Source organism: Schistocerca cancellata, chromosome 4, assembly GCF_023864275.1.
Source record: "Schistocerca cancellata isolate TAMUIC-IGC-003103 chromosome 4, iqSchCanc2.1, whole genome shotgun sequence".
NCBI classification, from domain to species: Eukaryota; Metazoa; Arthropoda; class Insecta; order Orthoptera; family Acrididae; genus Schistocerca; species Schistocerca cancellata.
The window spans coordinates 319356760-319365154 of NC_064629.1; the positions used below are offsets into that span (position 1 = coordinate 319356760).

At 35.5% G+C, this 8395-nt stretch overlaps 1 long non-coding RNA gene across 1 annotated transcript; it reads left to right on the top strand.

Moving 5' to 3' along the window:
- The first annotated feature begins 3837 nt into the window (after window positions 1–3837).
- Window positions 3838–7059, top strand: LOC126184930 (uncharacterized). The gene is made up of 2 exons (XR_007536906.1): window positions 3838–4139; window positions 5879–7059. It is a non-coding gene; the product is annotated as an uncharacterized LOC126184930 (long non-coding RNA).
- The last annotated feature ends 1336 nt before the right edge of the window (window positions 7060–8395 follow it).

The following is an 8395-nucleotide window of genomic DNA, read 5'->3' on the forward strand; positions in this document are numbered from 1 at the left end:
AAGGCATCCATAATCTCACAGTATCTTATAGTGGAACTCCTTCCAGTTCGATCTATGTAGAACTGTGGGCAACTGTCACATAAAAGTTTGTAAATACCTGATTTGTGGTGGCACCGGTTATCCGTCTCACTGCTGTGAATGCTGTGCTGCTGTAGCTTGTTGTTAGTGCTGAAAGACATTTGAATACCAGTTTTCCGAAAGAGGTTGGCAATTTGGTATGAAATTTTTCATATAAAGGGTATGGGGGCGAATGTGTTTTTTCCTTCTTGCGAATCTGATTTATTGGGTGTGGGATTTTATGTATACGATTAAGTGTGGATCTGAAGAATGCCATTTTGGGTTGTACTGGATGACATGAGGAGTTGTTAATGACAACATCACTAGTGGTGGGTTTTCTGTAAGTCTGGAAAGCAAGTTTGTTGTTTACATTAGATATTGTAAGGTCAAGAAAATTGATGCCTTTATGTACTTGATGTTCTACAGTGAAGTTGATGTTGTTGTGCATGCTGCTGAGGACCTTAGCTAGTTTCTCAATCTCCTCAGTTGTACCATTGAACAAGATAATAGTATCATCCACATACCTTTTGTAGTATATTATTTTATTTTCAGGTGAACTGTCTGATCTGAAAAAAATATTTTCTATGTGGTTAATATAAATATCTACAAGTATTCCTGCCAAACTACTGCCCACTGCAAGACCATCTTCCTCTTTATAAATTTTGTTATTACAAGTAAAATAATTGTGTGATAGGACGAGTTCTAGCATGTCAGTGAGTTCACATATCTCAGCCTTGGATAGTTTTTTGTTTCAATAGGTTGTTTTTAATTATCTTAATAGTGTCATGTATAGGAATGTTGGTGTAAAGGTTTACTATGACCATTGAGGTAAATTTGGCACCCTTTGGTATTGGTGAGTCTTTGATATGCTCAATAAGTTCATAGCTATTCTAAATTGAAGAACTGTTTTCATAGGTATAAAAGTCACTCATAATGTCTTTGTTTCTTGATGATAAAGTATGCTGGACTGTTTCTTGAGTTGACTAGGAGGCATATATGACAACTTTCTTTATGAAGCTTTGGTTGCGAACATAGTTTTGATGCAGATGGGTTCATGACAAGGCATTATAGAACATCAGAGTCAGATAACAGGAAGTCAGAAGATTTTAGTAGTTTCTTAAGCTGGGCCTAGAATTTGGGTGTGGGGTCATTGTGAATTTCATGTATGTTATTATTCTGGAAAAATTCCGAGTTTTGTAGATATATTCAGATTCATACATAACAACAGCTGAGTTCCCTTTATCAGATTTGACTACCAGAGCTTTGTTTTCAGATAGTTTTCTATTAATATTTCTGAGCAGTTTGGAGTCACGGTTACTTGATTTTTGATTTTGTAAATTTTTGTGTATGATATTGGTAACTCGCAACCCAATACCATCAACATTTGTCTTCAAACAACAGCCATGGTCTCCATCATGTCATCATATGACAAAATTGTACCAATACTAATCTTTTAATTATTATTTATTTTAGCTGCGTCACATGCCATTTCAGAGCAGACAATTAATTCTCTGACATTGTTGCCAACCTCTTTGGGAAAACGTATTCAAATTTCTTTCAGCACTAACAACAAGCTACAGCAGCACATCATTCACAACAGTGAGACAGATGCCCAATGCCACCACAAATCAGGTATTTAAAGGCTTTTATGTGACAGTTGCCCACAGTTCTTCATACTGGAAGGAGTTCCACTATAAGATACTGTGAGCATATGGATGCCTTCTGGCTAAATAACTTTGATAAATCCACCTGTGCAATGCATCTAAAAGACCATGGTCACTCAGCCACAACCATTACAGACAACCCACAAATACTACACACTATGAACAAAGGAAAGAAAATGAATCTACTCGAAGAGCTAGAAATTTATATCCACAGCTCTCTCACCAGACCTTATTGTCAACGAACAAGAGGAGCTTGCAAACAAATCATATCTTCATATATTTCATGAAATATTCAGAAAAAAACTAAATATCCTCTGATATAATAACAACGAAATATTCTATGGAATTCGATGTAGCAGTCATACAACAGTTAAAGTGTCATTATCGTAATTTGTAAAAATCATATTGGAAACACAAGCTGCGATCACAGTCTAATATAAGTCACGACACTTCTTCTCGATTTTGTTTCCTACCGCACCAGCAGCGCTCCAAGTGGCCAGTAACTTAAACTGCGAGTTCTGCGCGATCGTGGAAGCGAAAAGTGGTTGTTTATTTTGATTTCTAGAATTGTTTTTACAAGCTGGAGCGTTTGTAGCGGAATAAATTGCAGCAACAACAGGAAGAAGACACCACAACTGTCTTTTTTGTACGTTTCCTAAGGATCCTGAGAGATATATACCATCATGTTACTAAACTGTATCGCCAGGTTTCACTTGCAAACTAAATGTGTATCAATGATTAATGTTTCGTTTTAGGAGCAGAAAATGGTTAGTTAGTAGCAGACGAGAAGACCTTATGAAAAAAACCGTGTTTACCTGTACAATAATATTAGGTTTTGTTTGCTACATTTCGAACAAAACCAGTTCATGAACGCAGGCAATAATGAACTCGTGTAGAATGCAGTACCCAGACTGTTTGACATCCCAAATAAGCTACCTCTACTGACGATGAAGGGGAAATTGCCACAAAGATTCGACAACCCATCTAAAGCTGTAAAACAGTCCTATGACACAGAAGCAGACAGTTCAACTCTCCATGTATCAGTGCCAAATTAGTGTGAATCGTCAACACAGACACGCTTTGACGATAAAGTGGTTAGATTAAGTGGAGTTATTCGCGTCTTACAAAAGCGTTTGGTATGTATTTCATTCACTTCTGTTGTTAGTCTCTTAATTTTCCTTGCTTCCTTCGTGTGATGACATTATTTTGTTAGCACTTTGTTCACTGACAGATTGTTTGAAAATTATTCAAATATTTGGTTTTACGTGAAATGTAATGTAATCAGCTCCTTGTGTTTTCAATATATTTCTCCCATTATTTGGCAGTTGCTTGTCGCACTGGGAATAATATAAAGATGAAGGTCGTACTTGTGGCAACAGGTGACAACAATGACAAATACAGTAGGCCTACAGAACGATAAATGAGCTGTCGATCGCTTTTGCATGTACATGTCTGTGCTTCTTACGTGTGAATCTGTGTGTTTATATTCTTTTGATATCAACGTGGTAAACTGCAGTTCTATCCAGTATCACAAGTGTTTCTTCACGAACGTGTTGTAGCTTGCCACGCGATTCATGGTTTTTGTCAATACTTGCGCTTATTTTAGAATCATTTTTAGAAACATATATGCCTTTTGATACTACACAAACCCTTAGAGGAAAGAAAATAACTCAAATATTTCGTAAATTACGTAGGAAATGGATGCAAAACAAACATTATTCTTACGACACGTCTGACGTTCATCTTACTCGCCGCTTGGAGCACTACTGTCGCTCCATCTGTCAAACGGTAACAACTTTTACAGCAGTGAGTGTCACGACTGTTATATTAGAGTGTGCTGTAACTGTCATTGTATAATTTGTAATAGCTTTCAAAATCTCATGTGTGTAAAATCAGTGTACTTCCTAGATCTAAGTTCTCCGACAAAAATATGGATCAAAAAATTTCATAATGTGTATTAAAAAAAAACTTTGCGGTCTATAATAGCTTTTTAAGTTTCAATATGTGCAACACTCTCGCACTTCCTGTGGCGAAGTTCTTTGACCATATCTTACATGTTTCTGTATGAGGAACGTCTTTACACCTGCTACGCGTAAGTTCTTTGGCGATAGATCACGTTTCTAAGTATTGATCGCAAGGGAAGGGAAAGGGATTGTTGTCCCGCTTTACCCTTTCGGAAGGCGTTCGGTATAGGTCCTTGCAGTTGCCTCATGAACAAAATACGAGCGTATGAAATATCAGACCAGATTTGTGATTTGAGTGAGGAGTTCCTAACAAATACAATACAGCATAACACAGTGTATTTCACGAGTGCACATCGTAATAGTGAACTATGCAGCTGCACTTCACAAAACTGAAATATGGACGTGAAAATGGAATAACTGCCACCACAGCGCAAGAATAATGCTTCATTTTTATGTAAGTATAGTTTAATGTCCTACAAAAATGGTTCAATTCATTTTTTCTCTAGCTCTGCTAGTTTACACATTAAGGAAGTGGAATAATCACAGATTATTAAAAACAGTGTTTAGTGGTAAAAAATAAATGTTTAGTGGTAAACGAAATGAGCCAAGTAAAAATATTAAGCGTGTTTACCACATGAAAATGCAGTAGAGCCCCTACATCCGCTTTTGCACACACATGGGTCAGGATTTTTAGTTCATTGCTCATTGCACTTCGTCCTACCGCTGTGCAAAAATTAGACTAGACGAATTTTTTCTGCTCTTGACGTTTCTTGATCTTCATCTACTATGCTTTTAATTTGCCACAATTATTTGTTTCATGCATAATAATGCTCAAAATTGCCTTTTGTTGTTCATGGAATTTTTCTTGTGCATAGCACAAGATTTTTACAGTTCTTATGACATACTGGTAGTAGAGAATTTTCAAGTATTCCTCGTTCTGTAATGAACTTTTAAATGTTGATTGGAGCTATACTACTTCATTAAGTAAAGCTCTCTTTTCCTGACATAAGATACTCTGATCCTGTATGTCGTTGACCCTCTCTTTGTGTTTGCACTGTAATTGTCCTGTACCATACCTGTTGTAAAGAAAAACTGGATTAATATAACTTTAAATATTTTTTGAAAGTAATTGTTTGTCATGTACTGAGTGTCATAGTTATTAATTCATTAAATTCTTTTTAAATACCATAAAGTGACTGAGTCAGCATTTATATATTTCTGTGAAATTGTACTTTTACCATGCTTAGTAAAACTGATTAATGAGAACACTTTGTTCCTATCATATGACAATTTTGGTCAGGTAAATTGACTGGACTGAAATCTATTTCATGGGTGATTGAAACAAGTTTTAAATCACTATTGTTTAGTTCCATCTATTCTTGATGGGAAACTTACTGAGGAGAATAAACCAAAGCTTGAGATCAGTAGATTTAATTTCTTATTCAGCTGTGAAACTCAGATTGAATACCATAGCTAATCAGCATGATGGATGGTAATTTAATCATCTTGTCTGATAACACAAAATATTTACATGTTATTACATAAGCCTCATTCCCCTTCAAAATGTTTGTTTGATACTTGAGGCATCACTTGTACAGAAATACAAATGAAGCATAAATAAATTAAGGGAACATTATTGGTCTATTATGATGTTGGGGAGAAATCACCAAAAATGAGTGTGACATTATGTAGCACTTTAATGAACATAAAGTATGCATTAAAATACTCAAGATAGTATCATGGTACTATAGTTAAATTGAATTAAACTCTGTAATAACATTTACACCTACTCCTTGGGTTTTATACATTTTCTTATCAACTGTTCTACACATAATTGTATTGCGACAGGTGGGAGTTTCAATTTGGAAATTTTTTGGGAGGAGAATTATAGTTCTGGAATTTTCCTTGACAAAAAGGGAAACCTCTGGAAAACCTTGACCAGAACTGGAGAATTAGAATTCTGTCTTATTTAACTATGAGATGATACATCCCAGCCAAAAGTATGAAAACCCAATGTACTAGCATGCGGAAGTGTACTTGGATATGTTAATACAGAGTAAAGTTGAAAACCTGCTCAATATGTGCAATGTACTTGTTTTTATATTGACATGCTTTTTTTAAAAAAAGATGATGATAGATACACCCTTGTATGATGTGCACCATAATATTACCTTTGGCCATCATTTATTTCAGAGTGATTGGATGTATGTGCTGCCATTGAAGAACACCACATACAGCTAACCAGCGTAGGCGACACTCCGCACCAATTGTGTGCTAGTACCAGTATCTACCAAGGTTGAAACATGAAGTAAAACTTGACTAAAGCAAGATATGCGAAGTCCATGGCAATACAAGGGCAATAAATAGGAACATTGCTTTTATTAAGTAGATGAATTTTAATGAATGCTAATATAAAATAATGAAGTTTAATGTCTGTTATACATTGATCAGCCAAAACATTATGACCACACCCAGTTGCAACGTTGGATGCCACCTTGTGGTGCTGCATGCATGTGATGTGGCAGCAAAAGTGTGTAAGCAGAGCAAACATGGACAGGGGTAACTCTAGTGAAGATATGGGCTGCAAATGGGGAAATCCACTGAGATAAGTGACTTTGACAAAGGGCATATTATTATTACATAGAGCCCATGAATAAGTATCTCAAACATGGTGAAGGTGGTCAAATGATAGCATGCTACTGTTATGAGCATCTACAGAAAGAGGTAGAGAGATAGTGAAACTACAACTAGGTGTTAAATGATTCATGACCTGTGCATAGATGTCTAATACCACCACAAACTTACCAACACCTTGTTCAATCCCTGATACACAGAATCAGTTGTATATTTTATTCCAGCTACGAAGAAACAAGTTAACTAGGTGTTAAATGATTCATGACCTGTGCATAGATGTCTAATACCACCGCAAACTTACCAACACCTTGTTCAATCCCTGATACGCAGAATCAGTGATGTATTTTATTCCATCTACGAAGAAACGAGTTAACTAGGTGTTAAATGATTCGTGACCTGTACATAGATGTCTAATATCACCACAAACTTACCAACACCTTGTTCAATCCCTGATACACAGAATCAGTTGTATATTTCATTCCAGCTACGAAGAAACAAGATAATGAACAGGTGGTCATAAAGTTTTGGGTCATCACTGTATACGTAGATGTTTCTGTTGATTTATGTTTTACCTGATTCATTTATTTCATGTGATATCTGTAACTGTTAGCGTTTTCATATAACTCATTTACAAATTTGACAACCTAGAGTAATTAGAATGTACAAGTATAGATTATGTTGTTGTATATTTTTACCTGATGTGCTTGAAGGCTTAAAAATAAAAGTTGAATAATGACATACTATTAACAATGTGTCCTGTATTACTGACTAATTCAAAAATGTATGTATGTTTCTAACTTTAATGTATATACCTCTCCTGTGACTCATCCCATATCTAAGTGTAATAATACACTAAGTTGCCATCTTGTTTCTTGTTCACCCTGTCTATTATATGAGCATGGTATGTTTTTTTTAAAAAAAAAAGTTCTGTGTTGTAACACTGTAAAGTTACCTGTGCTTCACATTCATGTAATATTTCCATTTGAGATTCATTCCATACACCAGAGTACAATGAGTAGTAGGTTATTACTCTTGCTTGACATCTTCCCTGATGATGACGTCATTGTTTTTGTCTCGATGTCAGAACTGTGCTACAGTAGTTTGGGGACCATTATATCGAACTCCCATCGACGTCTTAGCGACATTTTAAGCGTGAAGATTACTTTGTATAAAAAAGTTCTTCTAAGGTAATTTTCTGTATTTTGTACTCGTTTTCAGATCTGAGGATGGCTGCATTGACAACTGAAACTAATCGAGACATGATATTTTAACTTTTATATATGTACACAACATAGGCAATTAAAAGGTTTTTGAAAATAAGATTCCTTTTACATTTGAGTACTACAAGAATGAGTGAAATAAGGTGGTGTGCTGAAGTTGATACAATAATATGTCAGTACAAGGCTTCACCAGCTTCCAGAAGACTTTACAGGGTGTTACACATCAAAAATTCTTCTTCCTCTTCCTCCCTGTTTTGTACGACACTATTGAAGATTGATTGACTAATTAAATACGTCATTCATTCACACATCCTTTTTCATCAATCCCATCATAAACGAGTGCTTTCAGAGATACGGAATAAGTCACGTTACACATTAACAGGACAAAGCTATACTGCTGGCTACTGTTGTAAAGTGCGCCGCCAACAACAAAATATTACCACTGATAATCTTTTTGAACTGATAAATGTGGTAATTAAGTACTTCTTTTACGTACATATGTTACAAGAAAGACAGCTACTTTAAAGAAAACAAAAGAAGAAACAAAAAAACTGCGCAAGCAGCTGCAGCTATCTAATCTCATACTTTAAACAAAGCATTTATGTTGCTTCACACCGATCACTATCAGCTGTGTATATAATGGCAAAATCAGGTTCTGCCTAAAACAAACATTAGATTGGTGCAAAAGTTCATAATGGGTTTGTTTTGCATTTTGGTATTTCAGTTGCTATGGGTTTGTTTATAAATTGTCACTTTTTATTTTTAGTGCACTGTTGCTGTCTGAGTTTACATATTGTCATTTTTTCATTCTGAGCTAATGAGTGATGCTGTGAACACTAGAAAATGGAGTGCCAAG